This window comes from Sylvia atricapilla, chromosome Z, assembly GCF_009819655.1.
Source record: "Sylvia atricapilla isolate bSylAtr1 chromosome Z, bSylAtr1.pri, whole genome shotgun sequence".
Lineage (NCBI taxonomy): Eukaryota > Metazoa > Chordata > Aves > Passeriformes > Sylviidae > Sylvia > Sylvia atricapilla.
In genome coordinates this window covers 36,810,622-36,823,517 of record NC_089174.1, presented here as the reverse complement: position 1 = coordinate 36,823,517, position 12,896 = coordinate 36,810,622, and the positions used below count along the sequence as shown (strand labels likewise).

General features: G+C 41.7%; 1 long non-coding RNA gene across 1 annotated transcript; it reads right to left on the bottom strand.

Annotated features, from left to right (window-relative positions):
* Positions 1-118: 118 nt before the first annotated feature.
* Positions 119-3,563, bottom strand: LOC136373820 (uncharacterized). Its single transcript, XR_010745742.1, has 2 exons — positions 3,396-3,563; positions 119-2,946 (listed from the first exon to the last, which is right to left on the bottom strand). It is a non-coding gene; the product is annotated as an uncharacterized lncRNA (long non-coding RNA).
* Between the last annotated feature and the right edge of the window lie 9,333 nt (positions 3,564-12,896).

The following is a 12,896-nucleotide window of genomic DNA, read 5'->3' as shown; positions in this document are numbered from 1 at the left end:
CCTTTAACACCGTATATTGCCATTCCTTGTCAGTGTGTTGTCCAATCCTTAAGTGGAAGGGAACACCCAAGTTTTGTAGATGCTTGTGGTCAAAGGGAACAACAAAAGGCACATGATCTGCAGAAGCTTACAAAACTTAATTAGTAAATTCCACACTTGGCATGAGAATTTATAAAAGTTAGTCTCTCATCTCCTAGAATTAGCACACAGCAGTGGGATTTGGATAAAGAGGCAGGGCAAAAGGGGAGAGACCAGGAGGGAGAGAGAGAGGGGGGAAGAGAGAGAGAGAGAGAAAGAGAGAGAGAGGTGAATTAAAGAGTACAGTGAAGGCAAGAGAAAGATGGAGAAAGAGTCCTGGCTCCAGCATGGTTCCAGCTGATGGGGAGTCCAGAGATGGGAGGTGCATGTGTGCCTGGGCTTTGTGAGAACACTTTTTTCCCCCTGCCATGAAGACATCTTTCTCATTTTCTTCACAAATTACTTATCACACCCAGTCTGTTCTTTCAGACCTTTCTGGAAATGGGTCAGAGGGCCTCAGGCAACTTGAGTGGTCTTGATCCCTCCCTATATGCATGTCCCCTTCTCAGTCTCCTTCCTGTACTTGCACTGTCTTGTCCTTATCTCCAAGAGTTACAACAAGGATGTTTGTCCTGGAAAATTTCTGCCCTACTTCTGTATGGCCACCTTTTCTTCAGCCACACCCTGTTCTTTCTCAGTGTGTATTACCAACAATCACTGGTTGTTGTTATCAACAATCCTTGGTTGGCTCCACAACTATCTGGTTGCTGCTGTTTGAGACATACACATTAGCCCTTTATCTTAGGGAGTCAAGATCCTGTGTGACCTTCCTGAGAGCCACCTTCAACCTCTCCAAAGACCTACTTATAAGAATCACATGAGATAGGGCTCTAGAAGATAAGAAGGTCCAAGAGAGTTGGTCAGTATTCAAACATCACTTCTTTCAAGCTCAAGACCAGTGAGCTTTCCCTATGAGCAGGAAATCAGGCAAAGGGGACAGCAGCAGATCTGCATGGATGAGCAGAATGTTTCTAGGAAGACATTTCTGGGATCTGAAAAAAGAGCCAGGCCTTGTGGGAAGACTATAGGAACATCATCAGAGTATGCAGGGATGAGACGAGGAAGACCAAGGCCCACTTGGCATTGAATCTGGTGAGGGCAACTGAAAGGGCTTCTACAAGTACATCAGCAGCAAAAGGAAGATTAGGCAAAATGTGGCCCCACTGCTGAATCAGATGGGTGTCCTGGTGATGGAAGACACAGAGAAGGCAGAATTACTGAATGCATTCTTTGTCTCAATCTTTACTGGTGAGGCCAGCCGTCAGGAGTCCCAGACCTTGGAGGCAAGAGAGGAAGGCTGGAGAAAGGAAACTTGGCCCTGGTCATAGAGGGTTAGGTTAGAGATGAGCTAGAGAGACTTAACACCCATGAACCCATGGGCTCTGATGGGAGGCATCCATGGCTGCCCAGGAAGCTGGCAGATGTTGCTAAGACAACCTCCATTATCTGTGCAAAATCATGGAGAACAGGAGAAGTGCTTGATGACTGAAGGAAAGTCAACATTACTGCCATCTCTAAAAAGGACAAGAAGGAGAATCTGGGAAGGTGTGTCCTGTCAGCCTCACCTCCATACCTGCAAAGGGAATGGAACAGCTCATTCTGGAGGTCATGCCCAGGCATGTAGAGGATAATAAGGTCATTGGAAGAAGTCACCATGGATTCACCAAGAGGAACTCATGCTTGACTGATCTGGTATATTTCTGTGGTGGCATTGGCAGGATAGGGCCGTGAGGAGAGAGCAGGGGATGTTGTCTGCCTTGACTTCAGCAAGGCTTTTGACACTGTCTCCCGTAACATCCTCACAGGTAAGCTCAGGAAATGTGGCTTAGAGGACTGGACAGTGAGGTGGATCAGGAATTGGCTGAATGGCAGCTCAGAGGGTCGTGATCAGCAGAGCAGAATCCACCTGGACACCAACAACCAGTGGCATTCTCTGGGATCAACACTGGAACCAGTCTTGTTCAATTTGTTTATCAATGGCCCAGATGAAGGGATAGAATGTACCCTCAGAAAATCAGCCACCTCACTGAACTGAGGGAGTGGCTGATCCATCTGAAGGTTCTGCTGCCATTCTGTGGGACCTGGATAGGCTGGAGAGTTGGGCAGAGAGAAGCTTAATGAGTTCAACAAGGGCAGGTGTCAGGTCCTGCACCTGGGGAGGAACAACCCCAAGTGCCAGGACAGGTTAGGGGTTGCTCCTACAGGGCAGCTCTGTGGAGAAGGATCTGGGACTCTTGGTGGATCACAGGCTGTCCATGAGCTGGCACAGCCCTTGTGGAAGGCCAGGGGTATCCTGAGGTGAATTGGGAAGAGCATGGCCACAAGGCTGAGGGAGTTGCACCTGTTCTTGGCCCTGGTGAGGCCTCATCTGAGGTGCTGTGTCCAATTCTGGTCTCCTCAGGACAAGGGAGACAAGGAGCTACTGGAGAGGATCCAGCAGAGGGTCACAAAGATGATTTGGGGTCTGGAGCATCTCTCTTATGAGGAGAGACTGCAGGAGCTGGGCGAGTTTAGTCTGGAGAAAACAGAGAGGGATCTCATTAATGCATATTAATATCTTAAAGGTGGGCACCAAGAGGATGGTCTAAGACACAGGAAGTTCCACCTCAGCATGAGGAAGAATTTCTTAACACTGAGAGTGGCAGAGGACTGAAACAGACTGTCCTGGAGTCTTCCTCTGTGAAGATATTCAAAACCCATTTGAACAGGTTCCTGTGTAACTTGCTGTAGCCTTGGAAGGGGGGTTGGACTGGATGATCTCCAGGGGTCCCTTCCAACCCGAATGATTCTGTGAGTCTGACACTTCTAGGCTTCTATAGCCATTCATCCTGTAGGTCCTCTGGTGCTAGATCTCAGACTTGACACTGCCTAAGGAGGTCAGAAATCCACTGTGAAAACAGCAGTCATTAACCAATGAAAGCAAAAATTAGCAATTAAAAGAAATGTGTAATTACATTAAGTGATAAGGATGTGAAAACTGGGCTTTAGGTCACTTTTAAGTATTAGACCCTCTTTGCCTAATCCCTGTTATAACTTTACTGTCTCATTTATATAAATGTTCTTTTAGGCAACCTTGATGTGAAAAAGTCCTGTACCCTCTTCTCATTTTCACCCCTGATCCACACCCCCTGCAGTGCTGATACAAAATTTTATTAAGAACATTCTGTGAATTACATTAGAACATAGAGAGAAGTTAAAAATACTCCTGCCAAGAAAATGTAACAGTTATTTTTAATTTACAAATGTGTTTTATTATTCCTAAAGAAGAGGCAGGCTGAACAAAAGCAGACAGAAATTTATTCAGGATGAGTATTTACCTTTAGTTATTGCTATCCCAAAGGTCAGGATGTGATTTCAGTGCCACTTCAGGTATCAAAGCACTCTTACTGCAGGTGTTTATCTGGCACTTTTTAAAGCTGTGACAACTGCCCAGGACCAGCAAGTACAGCGTGTACTTGTTTATTCTGTTCCTCATCACGTGCTTCTCTACTATCAACACTAGAACACAAACAGCACTAAATACTGGAGACTGAAGAGGAAGCAGAAAAAAAAAAGATGGTTTAGGTAATAATTTTTAATGCATGATGCAATTCTGCACCCTGATTATGGAAACTACTAAATTAGTTTTCCTTGAAAAAATCATGCACCGTGTATATATACATATATAAACAATTTCTTCTTTTTAGTCATATACACATATATATTACTTCTCTCTCTCCCTCAGAGTCTCTATATAGGAAGACAAATAGATGTGGATGTCACTATTTATTAAGGAACTCTGTTGCATTTTTTTAAGTTGTAAACCTAAAACCAAGTGTAATTTGATGCCAGTCTAAATCAACTAACAGTACTAGTTTTATCACTGGTAACATGGTCCTGATCCCAAGGGGCCATGAGAGATGAAGGTAAGAACAGAGATGCAGCACTCATCAGCATAATCACAGGGCCTCTAAAAACCACAACTTAGGGACATTCTGAAAGTTTGTTTTGCAGTGGGTATACCCAGTCCAGTGGTTAATGTCTGTGTTCCTGCTGGCAGGATATATACACTTGCACACTGCAGTGTCAGTCATTCTGTGCCCTACTTCCCATCAGCCTTACAGCATCCAGCTTGCCTTCATTTAAGTACAGTTTCACAGCAAAGCCTGGATCTGATCCCAGCTGCTACTTTACCAAGATTTTGGTTTTTTTCCTCAGTTTGCACCAAAAGCACGAGTTTGTGGAGGGGCTAGTGCTGGGACACTGCTCTGACTAACCACTGCTGCTTAGGTGGCTGCTGATGCTTAAATGACAATGCTCCTTGTTTGGGGCTGCTGGGTGGCTGGTACTTACAAAGAGATTCATATCTGCCTTGTATAAAAAACCTGTAGGAACCTCAAATGAAGATTAAGAAGCCAAGCAACTTTATTCAGTGTGAACAGTGGCTATTCTTTGCTGAAGTCCTGCTTCCATCTACCTCACCTACCGAAGTACTTGTATGTATTCTCCTACATATAGCACAAACCCGCAACCATGCCACTCCACAAAATTCTTCTTTAAGGCTCAGGGTGAGTTTTAAAGTTCCTCTCTGCAGTGTGATACCAATTCAGATAATTTCTACAGAGCTCTATTACACTAACTGCGGATGAGGAGACACTACCTACGAAGCCCTTGCAACACTGGGCCACAACTTCCTTCCATGGCCTCCCATCATGGTTTTGCAAGGTATCTGAGGGCTGCTGAGAAAGTTAGACACAGATTTTTTTTTTTTTTTAAAGAATCAGAGACTATTTAGTGGTTGGAGTGGTGTGAAAGGGGACACACCACAAGCTGCCATCAAGGCTTCTGAGAGAAGCGGGCAGTGTTTAGTTGATGAATGTGTTGTGACTGCCTCCAGATGCAGGAGTCAGCAATGCCTGATACTATTCCTCAGATACTCATCAGCACAATACATGGAAACACCAGGTGCAGGAAAGAATAGATATGTAAAAGTAATACTGGTTCACATATGTGCCTTTGTATCAGTATTCAATAGCTTCTCGGCATAAAATTATATATGAATAAGTCAGTGCCCATTTGACTTCCTATTACTTTTGGAGAAAGACGCAGAAACTATATTATTTGTACTGTACCAGGTATATTTATATATGTGTGACTGTTGTTAAAGCACTGGCTGTCAAACTTCTTGCCAAACATAATTTTTCTTTACAATTATTTGGAACATTTGCACCTATTTCAGAAATAAAATAAAGGCAAACTACTTAAACCTAGTGGTGTCCAATAACAGAGGAAAACACAGCAACCCCATCAGTCTTTAATAAATGAGCAGTTGTTCACAAATTACTTTGACTGGAAATTGCTTAGTCTGAGCAGCCAGCCGCAGAGAGGTGGCCTTGTGACTGCAATCACAAGATGGGGGATCAGAGAACAGGTTGGGGCAGGCAGGCTTCCCACCAGTCCCGTGGCACCCTGGCTGCCTGTGCTGCTGCCCTGACAGCCCAGCACTCTGAGGAGTTGATCCTGGACACTCTGCAGCAGGACCTCACCCATCCCTGAGAAAACAAGGCAGCTGATATGCAGACACTCTTTGAAATGTAGGATCAAATGTGTCCCTGAACATTTTTATCAAAAATTGACTTCATTCTGTTTTCAAGAAAACACACACAAGGAGTTTTGCTGGTTTTTTTAATGAAGCCAACTCATATTTCTGGAAAAGTCAGGCAAAAGTTTTTTTAATTTATAAAATGGCAGGTAATTAGAGACAGAGAACAAGAGCTTTTAGCTTACATGGATTATACCACAGAGACTCATTGTGAGAAAATGGGAGTTGGTGCCTGTGGAAGAGGTGGTTTAGTAAGAGGAAAAATGATAAAGTCATTAACTTCTGTGAGACTGCAAAGGTAAAAGTGTCTATTTTCCAGAGATACCCAGGGCCCAAAAGTGGGAATAGCAGAGAGTAAATGAACACTTTTGAAATGTTTGAAATGTTTTGAAATGAGATAGAGGATCTGCACACAGTTACCCAGAGCCACAGAACACCTGAAGTTTCGATGAGACATTCCCTACCATTCAGACTTCATGTCATCACAGACGGTGTTCATAAACCCCATATACTGCTACCAAAAACACCTTCGGTTTTTGTTACTCATTTTCTGGAAATACAGACGTGGTTTCAGAAAACACAAAACAAAAAACCTCAAACCAAGCATGTGATCTGATTCAACTGAACTGATTTTAATACTTCATAGAGAGAGGATTTTCCACTGTGATATGCCCTGAGGAGGTTGCTTTCATCCAATGCAAGGATTTGCATCATGGTTTTGCAAGACTGTTCATCAGGAGCCCAGCGACCTGTTTTCTGGAGCAGCTTTTGTATTTCTAATCACTGCCCTCAGTGAAGGCAGTTTGGTGAGCCAGCTTGCAGAGGGTGTTGGCCAAGACAGCTATGTACTCCCACACTGATAAACAAGAGTTTAGCCTAAGAATTGTTGTCAGCTGCTGAGCAGATCACCTGGTGAATATTTTATCACTTTGGAAGGGACAGCTCTGAAGGAGATAATGCGCCTACTCAATTACTGGGTCAGCTGTGCTCACGCTGAATGTGCATGGCCAGCCTAATCCCAGCCCGGCAGGACCGTCCGTGCTGTCTCATCGATTCAGCAGACGCTCCAGTGCACCGTCGGCGCATGCCTGGGAAAAAAAGAGGTCAGCTTCTCTCCACGCCCAGCTGCTGGGCACCGGCCTTGTCATCGTGTGCTCTCTGGAGCACAGCTCTGAGACACCGTGCCGGGTGACACACCATCTGCCTTTTGCCCTTTTGATCACCAGGTTTCCTGTTTTGTTCCTGCATGGACAATTTTCTCCCTCTTTTAACAACACGCATGATTTATTATTCTGGCACAGAAAAAGGAGACTGCTCAAACAAAAGCAGAGAGGATGGGTGGAAAGGGCTGTGCAGACAAATGCAGATCTGAAATTTTAACTCAGTAGAACGCAAATGGAGATGTTTACTTTTAGCTCTTCTGAAGATATGTTGGGAGAAAACAAGGCGAAGGGGCTAGCCTTCTTGCAAATGCACACCCACAGCTGCTAATCAGTAGCCCACTCTCTGGCAGCCGGCTCCACTGCTTTTGGCTTCCTCTCCCACTTTTCAGCTCCATGTCAGTTTAGATTACAAATTCAGTGTGGAGGGAGTTTCTTTTGCCCTTGGTTTGCAGAATTGCTAACAAAAAGGGGCTATAAAGTTTGCTGAAATGTTTGGAAATACTGCTACAGAAATACCACTTCAAAAGTGTCCCTAATAGTCATCCTGTGTCCACAAGGTTTCCTTCTGAAATGCTCTAGTACATTGTGAGAGAAATGTGACAGGAATGCTCGTAACAGCACTGACTCAGAAAACACAGGTCCTATCCAATTCTTCCCATGACTAGCAAGTAACAAACAGCAAAAAGGCAGCAGGATTTATCTTAACTTTTGCACAAGGCATTGGAATTCCAGTATAAACAGAGAGAGATGTTTCTTTTAATTATAAGAGTATTATTATAAAGCTCCAAAAGCCAGTGCAATTTTACAACACAGTATGTTGTTTCCAGTATATATTTCCTGTTCAAAAAAAGCTTTGCTGTCAGTTTATGCTTCATGGTTGAATGAGGAAAGCAATACTGCTAAACATGCTGAGCAGAAGGAATGTTAAGATGGCTATTGAGAAGAGCTTGCATTCACAATTCTGACATTGCTGTACTATTATGGTAAGAGATTGGGTTATGTGGTTTTATTTTTGGTGGGGATTTTTTGTTGCTGTTTTTGGGTGAAAATTGGCACCTGCACACAGCAATGAACTGGTTTAAGAGTTCTGTGGACAGTCCTATCTGGGGCTGTTTTTGTGCCTTGTTACCAGCAGCATAAACTGATATATTACAGAGATATGCTTAGAAGTATACTTCCTTTGTGGGAAAAAACCCCACCTGACATGGCAGCTCTGAAGCCACCTCATTTGATCTTTGGTTTTAAGCAAAATCAAAGCATTTCAAGATATGCTACAGCATCTAGGGGTTCTCAAAATCCCATTTCAGCATCAACTTCTCAGACACTAGGACCCTAAGCCACTTTGAGTGCCTAATAGCCCACCATTTTTAACAGGTCTATGTCATGGCATGCATCCTGTGCAGGAAGCTTTCACTAGTAATTAAAAGCCAAAACCTTACTCAATAGAACTTAGAATATTTCTATGGCAGTTCCTGAGACTGCAATTTTTCCTAGTAGAGGCAGGAAGTAATAGCTGTAATAGCTTCAGAGGGCCCTCAGTGGCACCCCAGGGGAGCACACCTAAACCATTCTCGCCCTGGGAGAATACACTATAGTACAGACAAAGAACTTTGAAACACAAAATTAATTCCAGGTGAAAAAGCTTATGAACACTTTCAAGACTGGAAAATCATTTCTTCTTTGCTGAGCTCTCAGACCAACAATCTTTCCCAAGAGAACCTCACAAAGCCACCTTTAATTGGAATAGCCTTCTGAAGGTGGTGGGGAAGGGAATAGCTCACTCTCTGACTCTGCTCCACCTTTGACCACCTCTTCCCAAACCAGGCCTGCAGAAGGTACCAGGCATCAGCATTGCAGCACCACACCTGACAACACAGTGTTGCTTCTACAATGTGTTTCCCAGCAAAACTTTATTGGGAAGTCTATCTGGCTTCAATCAGAAGTAGGTTTTGGATCTCCTAGAGGTGGTGGGAACTGTCAGTGAACATAAAAAGGAAGGAGCATTGTAAAAAATAATCAAATAAGTATTTTTCAAATGGCCACCGCCATTTGTGCACAGAGGTTGCTCCTTTGAGCACAGAGGTTGGCAGTAGCTCTTCAGCAGAAAACAGGCAGGATAGAAACAAAAGGGTTGCAGAAATAGTATTTTAAGACCACTGGACAACAAATCTTTGTTCAACCAAGCTTGAATAAAAACCCCAAAACAGTCAAGTTCACTTGTGAACACAAATGAAGGTGACATCTTCTGAGATTTTTCTGAGACTCCTGATTTATCTAAACTGATCAATCTGTGGATCAGGTCTGCACCCTGTGGCAAACCCTCCTGTTCCCTGTTTTCAGAAGAGCCTTACTGAGAATCACCCAAGTTCTGTTCTGTGAATTGTGAATGAAATTTTGTTTATGATTTTAGCATTTCTGCCAGATGCTTTTGGTGCCTCTGCACTTACCCAAAATTTCACTCATGGTTCGAAAAAACTCTGATTAGCAAATAAGATAATAACATCCCCATTACTGATTTAAACAATTGTTTCTTCAAAACAGCGTATTAGTTGAGTCAGCATTTTGTGCTATGACTTCCTGGCAAAAAGACAAGATTATTAGGCAGAGAACAAATAAAAATCAGTGCTCAATCTGTTGTCCATCTTGGTAAAGTCCAAAGAGAGCTAGAGAAAGCAGAAACATCAGGTTATATTTTGACAGCCTTCAGGGTATGCTCAATTTCTTGGTTAATAGCCAGGAACTGCTGTCAATCTCTAATATGTAAAATTGATTAGTTGGCATTAAGCTTAAGACAAATATGACAAGATTTGTTATTTTATCAAGGAGATTAAGGAGCAAATGCTGTGTAACTGATATTCAGAAGCTCATTTTTTAAATTTTTTTCAAGTGGGTATTCCTATTTTTCTATGTTTCCGGTTGCCTCAGGACTACGTTTTCTGAGTGTTGTTAAGCAGATCAATAGTTAATCTTTCATTATAGAAAACCTTCACTGATGCAATTTATCACATTTGCCTTTCCTGTAAGTTTTTCACAACATGAAATGACAAATATTTTGTTACTGCAGTTTTTCAAAGCATTTTGAAAATTACTTTAGTGCATGGCTTGTGAAGCAGCATAATAAATTTGTTTCACTGTTAATGTTTGGAAATTGGTTTAACATTAGCAAAGACAAAAACCAATCACATTATTAAAAAAACCACCAAAATGCATTTTACTCAGCAGTCACAGATAGTATGAGAAATTGAGTGCTCTTAAGGGAAAATAGTCTCCCGTATGACAGTTAAATTCATTTTTCTCCAAACTCTAAAGAAAAAGAACTTGATGTGTAAGTGAAATAATTTGATTTCATGACTTTCCTTGCTTCAAGAATACATGTCTTTAAAAACTCATGCCCAGTGAGTGATAAATACATGCAACAAGCAGAGTAGAGAAACTGCTAAGAGACCTTTGAGACAAAGACAGTCTAAGAAGCATCAGCACACGAAAATCAAACACAAAACTTTTTTCTTCCCAAATTTCACAAAAGAGTGTATTTTCACAATTCAGATGCTAGCAAACAAGAACAGCAAAGGTTTTTCATTATACAGAACTGCCATCTACCATGCAATATAGTGCCCAGCTCATGTATTTTGAGACATGTAAGATTCCATTTACAACAGTAGCTGTAATTTAGACAGGGCTTCAACTAAGCAGATAGGATAGATAGGATTTTTTACTGATAATACATGTGCACTAGTGTATTTTAAAGTAACACATCTTTTAATAAATGCAGCTTCAGCTATCAGTAGGCATATATAACCAAAGGAAGCTTTGGAGAGATAACACTGGAAGAGTAATCAACAACTTTAACTACATTAGCTTTCTGGGAACAATTCTGGAGCTTTTCATGACCACACATAATGTGCATTTGCTGTACCTTCACAAAGGAACAACTCTGAACAGAGATAACACTTTCCCCAACAGCATATATACCACTATGGAATAATTGGCTACTTTACTATAGTATTTCTGAAGTAAATAAAACAGCTTTATAGAAGACAGGGCCACTGCAATTGAATCACAAAACCAGATCTAATATTGTTCTTGAAATGTGTTCTTTATATTTGTAAGAAAAAACCTTACACAAACTACAACTTACACAAAAACTTTAGTCTTTGTAGTGTCATGTAAAGCCATTTTGGGAAAACTGTTACTTCAGATTGTGTAAATATTGAGTTATCTACATGACCTGACTTAACCTTGTCCCCTTCTTTATTATTCCACTCTGAGAAGGATGTTCAGCCAGAACAGTCAGCAAGTTTTAATCCACACAAATAGCTGTATTATCACATTCTTTTCTAAAAAAGTCAAAGGCTGTGCCTCTTTTCTGAGTTACATGCCCATTCACGTGCAGATGCTTTTGAAAGTTATTTCCTTTTCATTTTCCATCTGATCATTAAAAATACCTTGTTTTCCCAGCAACTTCTTTTAACCCTGGATTTTGCAACCAAATGCCTTTCCTTGTTGCCCATTTTTTAGCAGTTCAAGACCCAGCAGGCTTTGTACTGGTCCCACTCCTGTTTTAGCCCATAATGAAAACCCTAAGCATAAAGCACTACCAAGATCACAGTAACATCAGTTTCCAGGATTAAATAGTGTCAGAAGATAGATAGGTGTCAGTCCATTCCCAGTTCTGGCAGCAAGAATGAAAATCATCTTCTGCATAAGGAGCTTATATAGTCACTTCTCTGGCAGCATTTTCCTCCTGGCTCTCATTTTAAATGTACAGACCACTGACACTTCTGAATATCAGCCTTTAGAGGACCACCTGGTGAGCTCTGTAATATTTACTCCATGGCTTACCCAAGCAGTGTGGATGCTCTACATAACTAGCTTAGCAAGTCAATTTAATAGCTAAATTCTAACCAGTATTTCTTCTCTGTGGCTTGTTAAATAGCCACTGGGCTAAGTGAGGCTCTTCCTTTAAAAAAAAAAAAAAATAAGGCAAACCAAACCTGTCAGGAATTTCAGGTTGAAAGAATTTGTCTACAAGCAGCACACGAACAACGCACAATTGTTATGATGGATAACTCATGTATTTTTCTCTTTAAGAGAGTTTATTAAATGCAACCTAAAGACTTATACTATCAACAATAAGGAAATTAAGCATACACATGTTCTGGTCTAAGCGTTCCTTTGTGTGCATGGCTATCAGCTCTGAAAAGATACTGTGCACAAAGGCCTGTGGGTCCAGGAACTCAGAACATGTACTAGTTATGCTTCACTAGTTAAGCTATGCTTCAGGAGTTGTGAAGCTTCTTCACCTACAGCCCAAGACCAAGAGCTGACGTCAATACCCAAAAGCCAAGCCAAGCCTTCTCCCCTGCTGTTTTTGGTATTTGCCATGCTCTGCTGGAACTACTGGTACCCAAACCCCACCTGAATACTAGTATATAACAACTAATACTCATGTTTCAGCAGCAGTGATACCTGCAGAGAGAAGAGGGCATATGGAGTACTGTATAAATCACCTCAGTTAAGTCAGCTAGCAAAGCATACAGGTAACAAAGCAGCCTGTCATCAGTTTCCATAGGGAAATAATTTCTTCCTTTCTGTCCCTTCCTTCTCCAACTGAAGCTAGTACAGGGGGAAGACAATATCTAGTGTCCTACATATCTCCAGAAACAAGCCCTCTGAACAGTTCAAGTATGCTTTGGGTATTCCTGTTATAATGTTTAAAAGGACATTAACTGCACAAACTACACAAGAAGTGTGGTATCTTGAGGTGTCAAAAAAACCATTAACAGAATTAAAAGCTAAGTGAAGATCAGATGCTGCATACAGAAGATGACAAGACTGAAAACATTTGTTATGAGACACAAGGAACCAGAGATTTTCCACTTCCAATTTAAAATAATTTGTATCATATATTCTACACTTCTTTTTGTAATGGCTATTAACCATTCCCAGACAGGGCTGCATTTTAGTGACCAATGGAGAGAGAGGCACACACTCCACCTAGGAGTATGCTTTAGGATACCTGTTTGACCAAAGTATCAAGTAGAAAAAAAGACCAAAATGCCAAGTCATCTGTA